This window comes from Heterocephalus glaber, unplaced genomic scaffold (genome assembly GCF_053883595.1).
Source record: "Heterocephalus glaber isolate CG9 unplaced genomic scaffold, H.glaber_assembly_v1.0 deba00001538, whole genome shotgun sequence".
In the NCBI taxonomy this organism is placed as follows: Eukaryota; Metazoa; Chordata; class Mammalia; order Rodentia; family Bathyergidae; genus Heterocephalus; species Heterocephalus glaber.
Window position 1 is genome coordinate 18796421 of NW_028258333.1, and position 19551 is coordinate 18815971.

A 19551-nucleotide genomic window follows, 5' to 3' on the forward strand; every position below is an offset into this window, starting at 1 on the left:
AATCTAGCATGTTCATCCCTGAGGAAAGAACAGAAAATTCATAACCATGGATGGGTGTGGCAGCTCTTCTGGACCCCACATTCAGTAGGGGGCCTAAACTTAGGACTGTCCTTAAATCACAGACCCTGTTCCTGCTTTGTTAGTGGCTGGTGTAGCTAGCTAGTAGGCTCCCCAAGGAGTTCTGAAGTCCTTGTGGTTTTTTGAGTGGTGACAGCTTCCTTCTTATGTGAACTTCCAGAGAACTTTCTGGGAGCAAGAAGGATATCAGTGGTGTTTGATGTCACTTGTCCTGTCTTGCAGGCCTGACTGGTAACACATGAAAGAAAGTTCTATTTCTGAGCTCTATCACAACCACTCTGAGAAGATGGGATTTTCTGGAATGTTCTATTTACTTCTGTTTGGTGCAGGAAGAACTCGGAAGGTTTTTAGATTAGTTCCTACAAGGAATACTTTGTAACCCCAGTCACTCCCTCTGCTAGTTTTTTTTCTATAAGTAAACCAGATCTTTTCCCTGAGGACAGATTGTTCCAAATTGGTAACGAAATGTGGAATTAATTAAATGAAACCCACACACCAAAACAAAAACAAACAGACTTTTCAAAAAAGTAAAAGGGCCAACATTTCACTTTTAAAACACAGCTTGAACATTTTTATACATTAATAAATGTGAACAGAGCATAGTGCACAGGACACAAACCTCAGAGAGAGATGGCTCTGGCTTCCAGGGCTGCTTGCTGGCTCATTACCTCAGGCACCAGAGGCTAGTTGTGCATATTTCCCTAATAGGACTGTGTGATGGATGAGAGATGGTTCACTTGAGGTACTGAAGACGGCATCTGGCGCAGGGTAGGAGTTCAGTCAAAAGTAGCTTTTAACACCCCACCCAGTTGGCCTCAAGCAACCTAAACCCACAGCCCACCCTGTACCTGAGAAAATGCCTTGGAGTTCGAAAGAGAAGAGCCTGAAACTCTGTCAGCCAGTCACAAGAGAGGCAAATAATAGCATTCAGCCTGGAAACTAGGGTGATACTCAAGTTACAGGGTCCCCTTTTATCTCCAGACGATACTTTCCAAGACCTCCAGTGGACACCTGAAACCATGGGCAGTACTGAAACCTGCCTTATGATATGCTTCTTCCTACACATGCAGATCTTTTTTTAAAAATAAATTCTGTCCTACAACCCCCTCCTGTTATGCCCCCCCTCGTATACAAAAGCTTGGTTTTCATTTTTTTCTGCACATGCCTATCTATGGTAAAATTTAATGTATAAATTAGACATAGTAAGGGATTGGCCACAGTAAGTAATAATAAAATGGAACAATTATAACACCTCACTATAATAAAAGGTATGGGACTGTAGTTGCTTTCTCAACATATACTCTTTACTGTACTGTAATTTTGGATTGCAATTGACTCAGAATAACTGGAACCGTAAGTACGGGGGACTACTGTCTGGTGCAGCTGGCTCCCCGTGGATATTGACCAACTGGAAAGGGTGCCGGTGCATGCAGGAACAGGAACCTGGAGGCCCCATAGCCAGACGGCACCTTTGAGTTCCTGAAATGTGAGGAGCTATGTGGTCCCAGGGAAGAGCCAGGGTGTTGGTCAACCAGGTGGGCATCCGGGGACCCAGGGTAAGGGCACAGAGCATTGTGTGCTGTGAGGACTGGCTAAGTGTCAGTGCTGGCCAGAAGTAACCTTTAGCATAGTTCCCCACTGCCTTGAAATTGTGGGTAAAATTACATTTAGGGATGGTACAAGCTTAGACTCTGGTTACCCATGGCAACCTTGAGTTCTGTCTGGAGTACAGCAGATTTTAAACAGAGTGCCAAGAGGCTCTGAGAAGGTGTTACTTGGAGAAATGACTGCAGGTAGGAGATGGGGAGAGGAAGATGGCCAATCATAGCTTTCTAATCTAGTCTCTGGGGCCATTTAACACAAGGGGCCTGCCTACCTGAATATGCCCAGAGGCCCCCAGTGTGTCAGAGAAGACAATAGATACACATAGCAAGAGGTGGTCATCATGATGACCTACAGACATTAAGGAAAGGTTAAATTATACTTAGTGTGCTATTTAAGAAGCCAGAGAAGCATGTAATACACTTTAGAAAGATTTCCATTACAGAAGGTTAAAAGGAAAACAAATTTCAGCATTTAAAATTCAATTATCTGGAAAACTCACCATGTGGAACAGCCCATTCCCCAAGGCTGCAGTGTAAATGAAGCATTATGGGACCTTGCCTTCGTGTTCCACTTCCTTCTTTTCAGCCATCCTGCTTTCTCCTCACGATCTTTCATTTCATGACTTGGTTTCTGGAAGGTATCTCAGAGTTCATCCAAGTCCTGTTTTCTCATTGTACCACAGAGGAAACTGAAGCTCAGGGAAATGCTTTCTTGGGGTCGGGTATCTTCACAGAGAAGAATGAAGAGTGAAATTCATGCCCTCTGACTCCAATTCTAGAACTTCCTCCTCAACACTGTAAATAGTAACTAATGAAATTAGGGTAGTTTTTTATTGTTTATAATCAAAACAAATAGAAAACTAAATTTTCTACATGTTCGATAAGTGGATGGGGATTATCCAGAACCTTCCATCTCAATAGAATTCAGCTTACAGCAACTTCGTTAAACATCTAATTGAAGGGACTGAGGAAGCTTGCTTTTCCTCAGCTCTGGAGTGCAATGGGTCAAGGCCGTGGAGAATCTGAGAGCCATTGCCTGCCACCTTGTGGCTGAAATGGAGCATGGCGAGAGAAAGTGCCGGGAGTTTCAGTCAGGTTTATCTCACATGAAGCTATGTGTGTTTCACAACTGTGCTGTGCGGATGTTTTTGGCCTTTAGAGCTCTCCCTGGAACGGCAACAGCTGCACCATCTGCAGACAGAAAGAGACTTGAGTGCCATCCCCTCCACGGCTCATGTTTCCATATTGTTCCCAGAGGTGCCTTTACAGCCATGGCCCCCAGGTTCCCCAAAATAGACGAGAGCCTGATCTCCTCAGCCCACCTGTGACTGACAGGTGAGGGGCAGTTGCTCTTCCCCAGTTTCTCAAACTCGAGCCTTGGGGAATCAGAAAGTCTTTTAAGGAAAGTGTGAATAACAGCGATTTCTCATACTATGCTGACCAGCGGGTTGGGGCCTTGTCACAGCCCACAGACCTTCATCCGCAGCCACTCTCAGAGCGGCTTCTTAGGGCCCCCTTGTTTATGTGGAGGAAGATACTGGTAAGGAAGGGGTTTTCATTATTTAAAGAGGGACGAATTTGAGAGCCGCACCCAGAGATGAGCTTTCATTTGTCCCAGTGACGCGCTTTCATTTGTCCCAGTGACCTGCTTTCTCTTCTGGTATCTGGGTCAGAGCCAAACGGAGGCAGCACAGCCACTGCTGGGCAACTGACTTGTACCCTAGAAGACAGAAAATCCAGGTCTTTTCAGTTAGACACCACTCTTAACTGTTAGCATCATTTCCAGGAACTGTTGTCATCGAAAACCACAACAAGAAGAAAGAAACGCGTCTTGGCGTGATTACAGTGTTACTTCGCTGACTTCCTGCCTTCTCTCTGTGACTCCTGGGCATTTTCAGGAATCTTGACTTCTATTTCATCTTCTACTCCCAGGCATTAAATAATATAAGCCTTTTTCTTCTCGTCTGGAGCACCACATAACCTCAGATGACTCAAGCTCTTTTCCCCAGAGGTCTTTGAGTTCCGAGCTTTGCTACCTGGCCCACCTCTGGCCTCTCTCTTAGTTACTTCTGAAGTGGATCCAGGTAACTGCCCACTTGGCTCAGCAGTTGGTAATGAGCTGGACTTTTGTTCACCCAAATTTGCCAAGCACAGAAATGAAAAGACTTGGGCTTCTGTCTTTTAGTGTATAATTGTGGTCTGCTGCCTTCCCCTGCAGGGCAATAAAATCTGATGTTCTAAGGACTCAAGTACATGTCACTTTTGCACAATTTAAAATAAAACAGAAGCTGGAGGTACCGCTCAATGGAACAGCATTTCTCTGATATCAGTGTGCCCCTGGGTTCCATCCCCAGGATTACAAGAAAACCAAATAAATTACAACATGGGTTTTGTATAGGTATATAGTTTTCTCCATGGAATTCTTCTTTGCAATGTGATCTTCCTCCAAAGATTTTGAGGACACGAGTTTCAGTTACACTATTTTTCAAAGATTTGTGGCGATGTGACTATTAGTGGCTCTTTGGGTGACTTGCCACATCAGTATTAAAGTTAATGGAGCAAAGTGAGAATATTTGAGTTCTCTGTATCTTTGAGTCCCAGGGACGCGGACACAAGAGCTGCAGTGATGCTGTAACAACTGGCTCATTCCACGGGTGCCTGCTCGGGCTTTCTTCACCAAAGAAAGCATGATTTTATCGTTTACAGTGTCTTGTGGACTTAAATTTAGGCTTTCCCTCTAGGGAGAGAGAAAGACTGTGGCCGGGCTATTCCTATGGCTGGAGGCACGCTGGCTTAGGACTTGGCTGGGTGTAAGGTTGGACATTTTAAATAGGAATGGGGTTTACTGAGATGCTTTTGGCCTTTGGGATCACGGGTGTATGTTGAACTATTATGGGGGGAAGAGAATGAGGAGTGAATGTCTCTATTCAACCCGTTAGGCTCAAGTCTTTGTCAAATTGCACAACAAGTCTTGGTGTTTTTTGCAGTCTCAGGATTTTATTTAGCCCACATATCTACTCCTGCAACGTCCTCCTCTGACCCAGCCACATGAGCAAAAGACCTCTGTGCCAATAAACCTGTGAGTGGCTTATGTTCTACAATGGTGGTTGCCAAAGTGGGAAGCCCGAAAGATCTGTGGGGAAAGGACAAAATTATTAGCATCTTAAGATACACATATTTTTATCTTTAAAAAAAGAAACTGAGGTTGATGATATTAGATAGGTTTGACCCTGGCACCTCACTCAATGTGGCCCTCAGGAGGTCCCTCGTGTTGTTCACTATGTGACAGACCTCGAGGGAAGGAGGAGAGAGACACAAAGCCTCCATCACTGGTTAATTCTCTTGGACTGATTTCTTTTTTTTTTTTTTTGGTACATTTTAGGTGTACAATATAATGACATTCATCATTGGAAATTTGCACCTTTACATAGTCTCTCCTGGTTCTTATTTTTTCCCCATTCCCCTGCCCTCCCTATTTACAAAGACTTTGTTTCCATTTTTTCCTTTTCTCATATTAATTCCATTCCCTTCTTTCTTTTCCCCTACCCGCCCTTCCCCTTCCCCTTTGCCCCTTTTCTTCCTATTTCACATTATCTGTTATACCTTTTAGTCTTTATTTACACTTTCAGTTTCTCACACCAGAGAAACTATTCAGTATTTACACATGTGTGTCCTATTTATTTCACTTAAGAGTATCGCCTCTATGTGCATCCATTCAGCTATAAATGTCTCTAATTTCTCATTTTTTATGGCTGAGTAGTACTCCATTTTATTTAAAAAAACCAACAACACATTTTCTTTATCCAGTCTCCAGGTGGGTAACTGGGCTGCTTCCAAGTTTTAGCTATCACAAATTGTGCTGCTATGAATATAGGTGCACATATATCACTGTGGTATGATTCTTTTAATTCTTTGGAGAAGATGCCCAGCAGGGAAATAGCTAGGTCAAATGGGACCTCTAGCCCTAGTTCTGTGAGGGATCTCCATACTGATTTCCACAGTGGTTGCACCAGTCTACACTCCCACCAGCGGTGGAGTAGGGTTCCTCTTTCCCCACAGCCCTGTCATCATTTGTTATTGGTTGATTTCATGATAGCAGCCATTCTTTCTGGGGTGAGGTGGAATCTCAGCATTGTTTTCATTTGCATCTCTTGAATGAACAGTGATGCTGAAGATGTTTTCATATGTTTATTTGCTATTCCTACTTCTTTGTCTGAGAAATGTCTGTTCATCTCAGATGCCCATTTTTGGATTGGGCCTTTAAATTTGGGAGGTCTGATTTTTTTAAGTTCTTTGTAGATTCGGGATAGTAGACCTTTGTCTGAAGGACCACTGGTGAAAATTTTTTCCCACATTGTGGGTTGTCTCTTCACACTGCTGGTGGTTTCTCTTGCTGTGCAGAAGCTTTTTAATAAGAAGAGATCCAACTTGTTGATTGTTTGTGCTAGTTCACAGGCAACTGAGGTTTTGTTCATAAAATCTTTTCCTACACCAATGTCTTCAACAGTTCTACCTAACCTCTCTTCCAACTGGTTCAGCATTTCTGTTTTAATATTTAGATCTTTAATCCATTTCAATTTTAGTTTAGTGCATGGTGAGAGATATAGGTCTAGTTTTAATCTTTGGCAAGTTGAAACCCAATTTTTCCAGCACCATTTATTAAAGAGGCTGTCTTTCCTCCAGTGAGGATGTTTGGTTCCTTTGTCAAAGATGAGGTGGCTGAGTATGTCTGGAGTTGTTTCTGCATCTTCTCATCTGTTCCACTGGTCCTCAGGTCTGTTTCTTTGCCAGTACCATGCTGTTTTTATCATTGTAGCTTTGTAGTGTACTTTCAAGTTGGGAGTTGTGATACCCCTGCCATGTCTCTGTTGCCTAGGATTGCTTTTGCTATTGTAGGTCTCTTCTTGTTCCAAATGAATTTTTGGATTGTTGTCTCAAGGTCCATGAAGTATGCTGCTGGAATTTCAATTGGAATTACATTGACTCTATGTAGCAGTTTTGTAGGTATGGCCATTTTCACTATGTTGATCCTTCCTACCCAGGAGCAATGGATGTCTTTCCATTTTATGATATCTTCAATCTCTCTTTTCAGAGTGCTATAGTTTTCAGAGTAGAGGTCTTTGATTTCTTTTGTTAGGTTGATTCCTGGGTATTTCAGTTTTTTGGATGCTATTGTGAAAGGATTTGTTTGCCATATTTCTCTCTCAGTGTGTCTGTTGTTCATGTAGAGGAAAGCTATTGATTTTTGTGTATTGACCTTGTAACCAGCTACTTTACTGAATTTGGCTATTTTAGAAGACTTTGGTGGAGTTCTTGGGGTCTTCTATACATAGAGTATCACATCATCTGCAAATAATGACAATTTGACTCCTTCGTTTCCTATCTTTGTTCCTTTTATTTCTTTCTCTTCTCTTTTTTTTTTTTTTTTTTTTTTTTTTTTTTTTTGGTACTGGGGATCAAACTCGGGACCTTGCGCTTGCGAGCAGGCACCAGAACCACTGAGCTAAATCCCCAGCCCTATTTCTTTCTCTTCTATAATTGCTGTGGCTAATGTTTCCAAGACTATATTGAACAGGAGTGCTGATAGTGGACATCCTTGTCTTGTTCCTGATTTTAGTGTGAAGGATTTCAGTTTTTGACCATTTAGTATGATATTGACTGTTGGTTTTTCATAGATGGCTTTTATCAGATTGAGGTAGAGACTGTCTATTCAAATTGTTTGTAGGGTTTTTATCATAAATGTGTGTTGATTTTGTCAAATGATTTTTCTGCACCTATTGAGATGATCATATGTTTTTTGTCCTTGGCTCTATTGATATAGTGTATTACATTGATTGATTTGCGTATGTTGAACCATCCCTGCATCCCTGGGATGAATCCCACTTGGTCAGGGTGTATGATCTTCTTGATGATCTTCTGCATTCTATTTGCCAGTATCTTAAGGATTTTTGCATCTATGTTCATTAATGAGATTGGCCTATAGTTCTCCTTTTCGGTTGGATCTTTCTCTGCTTTGGGGATCAAGGTGATGCTTGCTTCCAGAATTGAATTCAGGGGTATTGTTTCCCTTTCAATTTCATTGAAGAGTTTGAACAGTAGTGGCAGAAGTTCCTCTCTAAATGTCTAGTAGAATTTGGCAGTGAAGCCATCAGGACCCAGGCTTTTCTTAGTTGGTAAGTTCTTAATTACTTCTTCAATTTCATTGATACTGGGTTGTTTAGAATTTTTAGGTTTTCTTCCTTCAACTTTGGTAATTCATGCTTATCTAGGAATCTGTCCATTTCTTCTGTGTTTTCCATCTTGTTGGCATATAGGTTCTCGAAGTAGGTATTGATGATCCTCTGGTTTTCTGCTGGGTTTGTTGTAATTTCATCCTTTTCATTCCTAATTGCATGGATTTGGGCCTTTCCTTTCCTTTTTCTGATAAGGTTGGCTAAGGGTTTGTCAATTTTGTTGATTCTTTTGAAGAACAAACTCTTGGCTTCATTGATTTTTTTGTATCATTCTCTTGTTCTCCATTGCATTGATTTCTGCTCTGATCTTTATAATTTCCTCCCTTGTATGAGCTTTGGGTTTGCCCTGCTCTTCTTTTTCTAGAAGCTTGAGGTACAGCATCAGGTTGTTTATTTGGGCTCACTGTATTTTCCTAACATGAGTATTCACTGCTATGAATTCCCCTTGTAAGACTGCTTTCATTGTGTCCCATAGATTCCGATGTTGTACTGGCATTGTCCTTTAATTGTAGGAACTCTCTGGTTTCTTCTTTAATTTCCTCTGTGACCCATTGGTTATTCAGGAGTGTGTTGTTCAATTTCCATGTCTTTATGAAATTCTTGTGGTTCCTTTTGCTGTTGATCTCCAATTTCATGGCACTGTGGTTTTATAATATACAGGGGATAACTTCAGTTCCTTTACACTTATTTAAACATGTTCTTTGAGTGAGTATGCAGTCTATTTTGGATAACGATCCAGGTGCAGCTGAAAAGAATGTGTATTTTGATTTTGTGGGGTGGAACACTCAGTAAACATCTGTAAAGTTCATTTGTTCAAGAGTTTGATTGAATTCTAGTATTTCATTACTTATTTTTTGTCTGGTTGGTCTATCTATTTGTGACAGTGGAGTATTGAGCTCCTCCAGTACTATTGTATTAGTGCTTATATGGTTTTTCATGTCCATTAGTACTTGTTTTGTATAGCTGGGTGCACCAGTGTTTGGTGCATATATGTTTATGATTGTCATCTCTTCCTCTTGGATTGTTCCTTTTACAAGGATGTAGTGGCCTTCTTTGTCTCTCTTAATCAGTGTTGGTTTGAAATCCTCTTGATCTGCAAAGAGGATAGGTACTTCTGCTTTTTTGTGGGTTCCTGTTGTGTGGAGTATTGTTTTCCACCCTTTAACTTTCAGTCTATTAATTTCTTTTTAAATTAAGTGTGTTTCTTGTATGCAGAATATTGTTGGATCTTGCTTCTTGACCCATTCTGCCAGTCTATTTCTTTTGATTGGTGAGTTGAGACCATTAACATTGATGGTTATATCTGATATTTATTGACTTATCCTTGTCATGACTTTTTCTTTTTGTTGGATTCTCCCCCTTTGCTTTCAGTTTCTTGCTGTGTCCAATGGATTCATTCTGCTGAGCTTCCTAGGGTTGTCGTCCTCGTTGTCTTTTCCTAGGATATTGTCTAAAATGTTTTGGAGTGCTGGTTTGGTATTCATGAAGTTCCTAAAGTGCTCTTTGTCATGAAAGTATCTTATTTCTCCTTCAATTTTGAAAGATAGTTTTGCAGGGTATATCAATCTGGGTTGGAGGCTCTTTTCCTTTAGGGCTTGAAATACGTCACTCCAAGCTCTTCTTGCCTTGAGGGTTTGCGTTGAGAAGTCTGCTGTCATTCTGATAGGCTTTCCTTTCTATGTGATTTGTTTCTTTTCTCTAACTGCTTGTAGAATTTTGTTCCTCTGTTAGGTTTCTGGCATCTTAACAATTATATGCCTATGTGTAGTTTTTTTTTTATCAAGGCTAGTTGGAGTCCTATATGCCTCACTTATCTGTATGTCAAGTTCTTTTCCCCTGCTTGGGAAGTTTTCTGCCATCATATCTGTTATCAGTTTTTTTTATGTCATCTACACCCTCTCCTGTTTCTTCATTGACTCCAGTCAGTCTTATGTTATTTTTCTTTGCATCATCTAGCAGCTGCTGGATTGATGTCTCCTGGTCCCTTACTATTTTAAAGAATTTTTTTCTTTTCCTGGTCACTAAATGCAATCTTATCTTCCATATCTGAAATTGTGTCCTCACAGTGGGTCATTCTGCTGCATAAACCTTCAGTGGAGTTTTTAATCTCCTGGAAATCTGTTTGCATCTGTTTTATGGATTCCATTTGTTTCCTATGTTGGGATTCCATCATGTTCCTCAGCTTCTCTATTTTTTATCTGTGTCCTCTCTAGATTTATTAATTATGTCTTGCCCTATGGGCACAATTTTCTGCTGTTATCTGAGAAATTATTTCTGATTTCATTTTTTCCAGATCCTCTTTTATTGCCAGTTCCGGGAGTCCAGGTTGTTCAATATCATATTGTTCTATCACGTTTCCCTTTGGGGTTGCTTTAGGTGATCTGGAAGTCTGGTTTTGAGATTTGTTTGTGTGTCTTCTCATTTCGCGGGGGGGGGGGGGTGCTGCTGGTGCCTACACAGCTCACCTCCTTGGCGCTGGGGGTGGTGGTTTGGCAGCCCAGAAGGCTCACCTCCTCCTCCGCACTGGGGGTGACTCTGACTTTTGACTGATTTCAAGGACTGTTTTATGGATGCTCACTTGGTGAAGTAAGTTTATGGGTTAAATTATTTTGAGTTAAATCAACCTGTGTTAATGGATAAATGAAAACTAGAGAAATTTTTAGGCAGGATGCAGGGAGAAGGTTAAAAATAATACCACAAGCAGAGCATGGTGGCACACTCCTATAATCTCAGCTACACAAGAGGCTGAAGGAGGATCATAAGTTCAAGGCCAGCCTGGACAACATAGTGAGACCTTGTCTCAAAATAAAATTTGAAAAGGGGTTGGGCTGTAATTCAACAGTAGAGCACTTGCCTAGTACACTTGAGGCCCTGGGTTCAATCCCCAGAGTCACAAAACAAATATATGATGGTGATGGTGAAGATGGTGATGACATGAATGCAGGTATAAACAAACATGAAGAAAATGGCTAGTTTTACTACCTGTATTGTTCCACTCATTATAAAATAAAACAGTGACAGTATATTCAGACTGATAAGTCAGACAAAAATATTTGAAACTATCAAAAGTCTGTGAATACGAATTTATAACCTCTACCATTAACCAAAAACCTTATCCCAAGTATAGATTTCACATTGAGATAATATTTCATGATTGTATGAAGCCATTATGACTAGCAAGATATTGAAAATGTAAACATTTCTAACAGGAAAGCAAATAGTTTGAAAGATTTTAGCACTGTTTAAGATTATACAATACTGCATCTAGTATGGAATTTTACTAAACCGAATATTTAAGAGCCTATTTTGAGTTTGTTTCTTTTTAATTCATTTTTTAAGACAAAAGTCACATACCGTTAGGAAAACACTTGCTCTTTCTAATGTAAAAATAGCTAACATAATACCTGGAAAACAAGGTAGCATGAAATACATGATTTTATCAGCTGTTTCTTTGGGAAGATGTACAGAAACATTGCTAAAGTTTTAAAAAGATGCAGCGTGAGAAATGCACACTGCCTGGACGAATGTGCAGCAGTTTTTCCCATGTTCCATGTAAGGGTAGCTGCTGGATTCTGTTTCCATGAGGGAAAAGACTTGCTTGTTTGTGAGTCACTAAGGAAAAAGCTGCCCCAAAAGATGTATTTTCACAAGTCAATGACTTTGTTAGTCAAAACAGTGGTTTATGGGGAAATTGTGTAAACCAACACAGTTTTTGCCTGAAATAAAAAAGAATTCTGTAAAGCTACCAAAATAGGTCAGAACATAAAATTGCTTCACCTTATTGTTCCTGGGCAAGTTACTGCAGCAAAGAAGCTAAAGACAAGTGCCAGAAGTATTGCCAAATGTCATCAATATCATCAACTTCATGAAATTAACACTTTAAATTAGTAGTGGTTTTTATTTTTATTTTTTTTACTGCTCTATAATAAAAATAGGGATGGTTAAGGAAAGTGTTTTACTCTATAGAGGTCTGATGGTTGTCTCCAGGAGTAGTGGAATTTAAGGATGACTGTGATTTTTTTCTTTTTTGACAATAGTTTGAAAGGCCAACACTGTCTATGAAAACTAGTGGGAAGGAGAGTTGGAAATACTTCCTGGAAGCTATTTTTGTAAACACATCACACATAACCTGTCTTTCTAAGGTAAAGATGATATAATAACAAATAAAAAACTTTTTTTTTTTCGAGACAGGATCCTGCTATGCAGGACCTTGAACTTATTATGTAGCCCAGGCTGGCCTCAAACTCACAGTGATCCTCCTGCCTCAGCCTCCCAAGTGCTGGGATTACAGGCATGAACCACCATAACTGGCTTACTACTTTTCAAAAGAAAGACATGCTATGGAAAGAGCATTTTTTAAAAGAATTTTTGGAAATTTTCCATAAAATATGTGTGTGTGTGTGGTATTTTTTCCAACAAAAACGTTTCATGTGCATACTTAAAATCTTGAGAACAAAATTTTTGCAGTTTTAAATCTCCCAAGGAATTTTAGAGTCTTTGTGTTAAAAATTATTAAAAAGACAGTACCTTTCAATGAGTTAGCAAGAAAAACTCAGCAAAGTTGAAAATTAATGCAAAGTTTCAACCAAAATCTTTGCCCAAGTGGTAGAGGATTAGAAAATGACCATTATTATTGATTAAATGTTGTCACTAATATACCTCTTCTGTTTGAATCTGGGTATCCTCCTGCTTCGGCCTCCCAGAGTTCTGGAGGTATAGGCATGTGTCACTACTCCCAACTCCAAGCTAAAAAATACCTTTTTGATATATGTTTATAATCCATGTAATGTATTTGTACAGTAGTACATGTCTGCATTAAAAATACGCATATAAATATATTGGGAATGCATGCTCAGATTTCTCTTAACTGAGAGGCATGAGAAATAAAAAATTTTTACAGTGGTCGTCTCCTAAGTAAGTAGGGTGGTTAGCCCTGCCTTCCTACGGAAAGTATCTCATTTGCGATTCACATCAAGCCTGAGTCCACCAGCTCTCCACAGTGGACGCTCTTCCAAGAGAGACCGACAGACGGACAGACAGACACGTGTGCGCACACACCACAATTCAGTGATACCTCAGTTGTCAAACTGCTCCGAACTCGAACTTTCCTCTATTCAAACAACAAAGTTTAAAAAAATAATCTGCTTGGTGTTTGTAACTTTGCTCCATAATCGAACCAAAAATCCAACTTGCAAAGACTTGTTTGTGTCTCTCCGCAAAGGGGCGACCTGCCGTCTAAGCGCCGCTCACCCAGCTAACATGTAGTGCTTGCATCAGTGCATTAAACATTTGTCATTGTGCTTTTGGGGGGCATTTCATTTGCATAAAATATCGTAACTGTGGCTCCAAGGAAAGTTAGTGATACCAGCAATAAAACTAAGAAGAAAACTGTGAGAACCACGATGGAGTTAAAGAAGGAAATCGTTGCAGAATTTATGAAAGTCCTGGAAAAATGAATTTATAAGTGTCGTTTTGGGGTCTCAGAACCACTTGGTTTTCCACTATTGCTTATGGGAAAAATATGTTTGGTTCTCGAACTTTCTGGTATTTAAAAATGAATTGGGAAAGAATTGAGTTTTAACAACCGAGCTATCACTGTATTCCTCCTCTCTTGTTTTCTAGCCTTAACCCTGAGTTCCCAAAGCTAGGAATCGAGGTGTCCGGGCCAGCTCGCTCCCAGGACTGAGCTCCCCCATTTATTCACTGTGGACCCACTGACTTAAATCGCTTAATTCCCGGGAGCCCGGCCCCTCCCCCATGCTAATTTTTACTTGGTGACAACATTGAAACAGTATTCTAAAGAAGAGTTACTTAGACTTCTACTACACTAATTCCGCATTAATTTTTCTACATCCAGATCTAATCTGTGACCATATTCTGACAGCTCCACCCCACTAATTCAATAGATTTGTTTTCTATCTAATCTATATTTATTTGCAATATATACTTTCCAGCATCTTTCTTTTTTTTAATGTCTTCAATCAATTTTATGTTGACATTTGTACATGTACAAATAGTTGTGAAAATTCCTAGCAGTAGGATCCTCAAACAGGTGGGCATGGTGGCACCTACCTGCAATCCCAGCACTCTGGGAGGCTGAGACATGGGAATCACAAGTTTGAACCCAGACTGGGCAACTTCATGAGACCCTGTTTCAAAATTTAAAATTAAAAAAAGGACTGGTGATGTAGCTCAGTATGAAGGTGCTAGGTTCAATCCCCAGAATAACAAACTACACTAAATTTATTATTGTTATTGCAAATGCTTCCCTAAAGAGATTACACTAATTTCTGTCCCCACTGACAGTATATAAAAGTGCTATTTTCCCCCACAGCTACCCCTACACCAAAAAAACACTAAAAATATTCAATCAGCCGGCCATGGTGGTGCCCACCTTATAATCCCAGGTACTTGGGAGGTCTAGGTGGGAGTATCACAAGTTTGAACCCAGCCTGAGCAACTTAGTGATTTAGGGAGACCCTGTCTCAAAATTTTAAAAAATAAAATGAAATAAAAAGGGCTGAAACTGTAGCTCTGTCCAAAGGCCCTGGGTTCAACCCCCCGTACTAGACTACATGATCCACCGCTTCAAGACCTAGTTCAAGTCATCCAGTGGAACCTTTCCTCCTCCGCTCCCACAAATAGCTCTGACCTTCAGAGACACATAATCTGTGAGAAGAGATGTAGTAGGCAGGATTCTAAAGTGGTCCCTGAGATTGTACAGTTAGAGGAAAGTGAGACAGTTCAGCATTACAGCCAAGTGTCACAGCTCTGTGTTTCAGCTACAGCCATTTGAAGACGTGTGAATCCGAAAGCCACTTGAAGAGGTGGAGAAAAACCTTTTATTAACCGGCTGACCCAGAGGAGTTTTAAGCACTCTGAATTCTGAGCCCCAAGTTGTAGTGAGAGTGAGTTTATATACAGTTGGGGAAAGGAAGTTGAGAGGAACCTTTTAGAGTGGAGACATAGCTAGAAGTGGGAACCTCTTGAGTGGAGTTAACAGAACATTTTTGAAACCTTAGGTAGAAATATCAAGTACTAACAGTTACATTGTTTGAACACTTTGATACATTAGGCAAAGTGAACCTGAACAGTTACATTTTATGGCAAAAACATGGTGGGGGGGGCAAAGGCAAAGGTCTGTCCTGTTGTATACTAGTTCTTTATCAGTACCCCACAGCCTACATACTCCCCAGGACTCTGAATCCGATGTCTCATTCTCCTGACCAGGTCCTCATAAAGCACAGTTGACTTTAATAACGGGAGCTTATCCAGGTGGATTTGACCTAGTCACATGAGCCCTTTAACAGCAAGAGTTTCCGGGGACTGGGGAATGTAACTCAATGGTAGTGTGTTTGCCTGGCATGCAGGAGGCCAAAGTCAGTCTTCAGCCTCAGGGAGAGAGAGAAGGAAGGTAAGAAAGTGGAGAGGGAGGGAGGAAAGAAAGGAGGGAAAGAGAGAGACAGAGCGAAAGAAAAGAAGAAAGAAAAAACAAGAGAGAATGAGTTTTCTCTAGCTGGTGGAAGGGACAGACTGAAATATCTTAACTGGCCTGGAGGGAAGTGAGCATCCCCACTGTGAACTACAGAGGGAAGGATCTAGCCTCTAGGTGTGGGGAGCAGACCTTCTGGGACCTCAGTTCTATAACTGCAAAGAGCTAAACTCTGCCAACAAACAGCTCGGAAGAAGTCTCCAAGCCCCATCCAACACTGAATGTCAGTCTTAGGCAGCGCTCAGCAGAGAGCTCAGGCATTCCGTGTTGTGCTTCTCACCTACAGAACAATGAGCTAATAAATGAGCCGTGCTTCTAAACTGCTGGATGCTTGACCCTTTTGTTACACAGCAATAGGAAGCTAATACAGTGGCGAGTACCATTTAGTACTGAGTGCCTCTGATATTAATTACCCATTACTTCCCACATGGGAATCTTGTCTGCCTTATCCAGACTGTAACCTCCCTGCATCAGTCACATTATCGGCCCTAACTCAGGCTAACCTAGGGTGGGGAGGATGGGGTTAGTGGTAAGAGCCTGGGTCTAGAATCAGGCTGCCTTGGTTTAAACTTTGCGGCGATCTCTCTAGGCTTTGACTCCCTTGTCTTTAAAATAGGGAAATAAAAGCATCTGGGAAAATCACTGAAGGATACAGAAAGGTTACCGGCAGTCACCACTAAAGGTGGGGGTGATGACAGGATCAAATTCCTTAGGAAGTTTGTGAGGATTAAGTGAGACAATGCTTAAAAAGCTCTTAGCAGAACGCATGGTGCATGGTAAACCTTTTGTAAATACTAGCTCATTGTTAGTAGAAAAGCAGACTCTTTGAAGTCCTTGCCCTACTTGCAGCTCCATATGTGCTAAATTTGTTCTGCACCTCATGACTTGTGTCCTCTCTCCCTCCATGCACACACATCCCACCTCTTCTACTGGCCATCCGCCAGGGACAGACAAAACAAACCCTGCCCTTGGACTTGATTAGCAACTGCTTCTATCTCCTGGGAATTTGGAATTGAGCCCATGACATCAAGTTGCTTAGTGATGTGAGACAAGCTGAAAGGTCAGATGGAAGGAGGTCCAAAATCAGGTCCAGAAAGAGCCAGGTCCATGGTCACACACTAGACACACGGGGGCAGGCATCAAAAGGAAACCGATTCCTCTAGAGGAACACAGAGGGGACATGCAGACCCAAGAGAAGAGGTCGCCAGAAAGGAGGGTGGACAGTGTCTCCTAGGGCACTGGGGGCTGCAGTGCCCAGCACCAGTTCCCATGATGCTTAGCTTGTTCCCTCCCATGAGGTTTCCTTGTTCTCCTAGAGTGGTCCTTGCAAACAGATAAGTCCCATCCAAAGGCTGCTGCCAGGAGGCAAATCAGACAGTTGCTCAGGCTCTAACACACCAAGCGCAAGTCCTGATTCCATGAAAATGTAAAAGAAAATTAAATTGTATTTGTCTTTGCTCTTTTTCCAGACCTCCCTTCAACTGTCAGCACAGTTGAATTCCCAGTGCCCTCTGGGGGGCAGTATTCAATTAAGTTTATTCCATGGTAGCAAGCGCTACCAACAGAACCTTTGAAGAAGTGAGTGTTTGAAATAATAGTTTCCATTTACAGAGGGTTGGCAATGTGCTAGCCAGGGTGCTGGTTGCTCTATGTGTATTATATTCTCAACAATCACAATTATGCTTCCCACCCAGCAGTTGTAGATTCTTTTCTAGCATTGTTTCTTGTTTCTGCAGGCATGTCATTAACAGGTGTCAAGCAAAATGAAAGAGCCCTCCACCCCTTTTCATGAACAGAAAGACCTGAGGTTACAGCTGCTGGTGGGAATCAGTTCAAGTTCAGTTTGCCTCAATTACTTGCTGAACTTGGACATAATTTGCATTTTTATGGGCATGTATGTCTTTTTAATTAGGAAAAGAAAGAATTAAATGTAGCACCATTATGAAGCAGAAAGAAACAGGATGCGGTTGACAGGAGAATAATTGTCCATGTCCTCTCTCAAGAGGAGGACAGGGGCTTCCTGTCTCCCACCGTGAGCCACCAGGGAACGGTGTGGGATTCTGGCGGGTGGGAGGCAGGAGCTTCTGCTTTCTCTGCCTCACTAAATGCCAGCGCCACCAAATCTGGAAGGTAGAGTGATGTTCCAGACCTTCTTGGTTAACCATCTTTGTGAGGCCTGTCAACAACTGCTAGCCATTGCTCTCTTTCTTCTTTCCATTTTTCTTCTTTTTTCTTACAAAATATTTGAAAAATCAATCTGTTCGTTAGATGTGCCTATAGATTTTGACCACTGCCATGTACTGCATATGTATTAGAGATAATTCTTTTCATTTAAGTTTTGCAACAACACTGAGGTATTTTTTAATTTTAATTTTAAATAATTGAACATGATTGTACATATTTATGGGGTATCATGTATCCTGAATACATTATGTAATTTTCAAGTCAGATTAAACAAGCCAGGAGGGGTGGCACATACTCATAATCCAGCACTCTGAGAGGCTGAGGCAGGAGGATTGGAAATTCAAGTCCAGCCCAGGCAATTTAGTGATTTCGTGAGAACTTGTCTCAAAATAAAAAATGAGCTAGGAATGTAGCTTAATGCAAAGACCCTGAGTTCAATCCCCAGTAGGAGTGCCCCCCCCCAAAAAATCAGATGAAGCATATCTGTTTCTTCAACCATTTATTATTTAGCTGTGGTAAGAACATTCAAAATCTTTTCTTCTAGCGTATTATCTATATTCATACTATTGGGCAGTAGTACACCAGAATTTAGTCTTCTAACTATAACTGAGTATACATTGATCAACTTTCCCCCATTTTACCCTCCCCCCACTTTCCCCAGCCTCTAGTTATCATGGTAACCACCATTCTACTTTTTCTTTTCTTTTTTTGAGACAGGATCTTGTTAAATTTATGATCTTCCTGCCTCAGCCTCCTGAGTTGCTGGGATTACTGGTGTGCACCACAATACCTGGCTTACTCTCAAATACAATGAGATCAACTTTATAAAATCCCACATATGAGTGAGATAATGAAGTATTGATCTCTTTGTCTGGTTATTTTACTTAACATAATGTCCTTCAGTTCTATCCATGTTGTTATGGATGACAGGATTACATCCTTTTTAGAGATGAATAATATTCCATTCAGTATTAAGATGTAAATATTGTTATCAACGTGCTTAAATGAAGAAATTTAGGCTAAGAAAGATTAGATAAGTCCACTTCAGGAAGAGGCTGGAATGTAGCCCAAGTATACCTGAGTCTTTTTTGACAGGTTGCCCTTTTTACTACTACCAATGCCCAAACATTACATACACCCCAATCGAGAAGACATCTATCCAAATAAACAATGCATCCATTGCCATCCAGGCCAAGGTGCATGGCCTTCTTTAAATGAGTAATAATTCTTCAAGTGCTATCTATCTCACCCAGAGCACCTTGCCTCTTATGATATCCCTGTCTCTTTCACCTCTCCACTGAAGAGGTTAAGAACTCACAATCAGGAAGTCAGGGTTCCAAATACTATCTTAATTTTTCAGTTTTTCATTCATATAAGAATGTTTTCTGACCACTTACCATGTTTAGTCCTGGTTATACATACTGGAGGAATATTGGTGTCCAAGAACATACGAAGTTCCTGATTTTCTGGGGCTCGTGTTCCATGCCTTGGAAAACTGTCTTCCCTTTGTAGGAGTAATTTTTTTTCTTTGCACTGGGGATCGAACTCAAGACCTTGCACTTCGAGACACGCGGTGGCACCACTGAGCTAAATCCCCAGCCCTCTTCCTCTTCCTATTGATCCCAGTGCCTTCACACTGAGGTACATTCCTACCTCTTTTTTAAATTTTTAGACAAAGTCTCACTAACTTGCTCAGGCTAGACTCAAACTTGTGATCCTCAGCCTCCCAGAGTGCTGGGATTACAGATGTGCACCACCACATCTGGTTTAAAATTCCTCCGTTGGCCAGGCATGTTGGTGCATATCTGTAATCTCAGCATTTGGGAGGCTGAGGCAGGAGGATTGCTGCAAATTCAAGGGCAACCTGGGCTACATAGTCAGTTCAAGGCCAGCCTGAACTATAAAGCAAGAGTCTGTATGAAAAACCAACAATATGTAAACAAATAAATATTACTCTAGT

At 41.0% G+C, this 19551-nt stretch overlaps 1 protein-coding gene across 7 annotated transcripts in view; it reads left to right on the plus strand.

Moving 5' to 3' along the window:
- Pdzd2 (PDZ domain containing 2) overlaps positions 1 to 19551 on the plus strand; it is a 392505-nt gene that overhangs the window by 135090 nt on the left and 237864 nt on the right. The window lies entirely within an intron of this gene.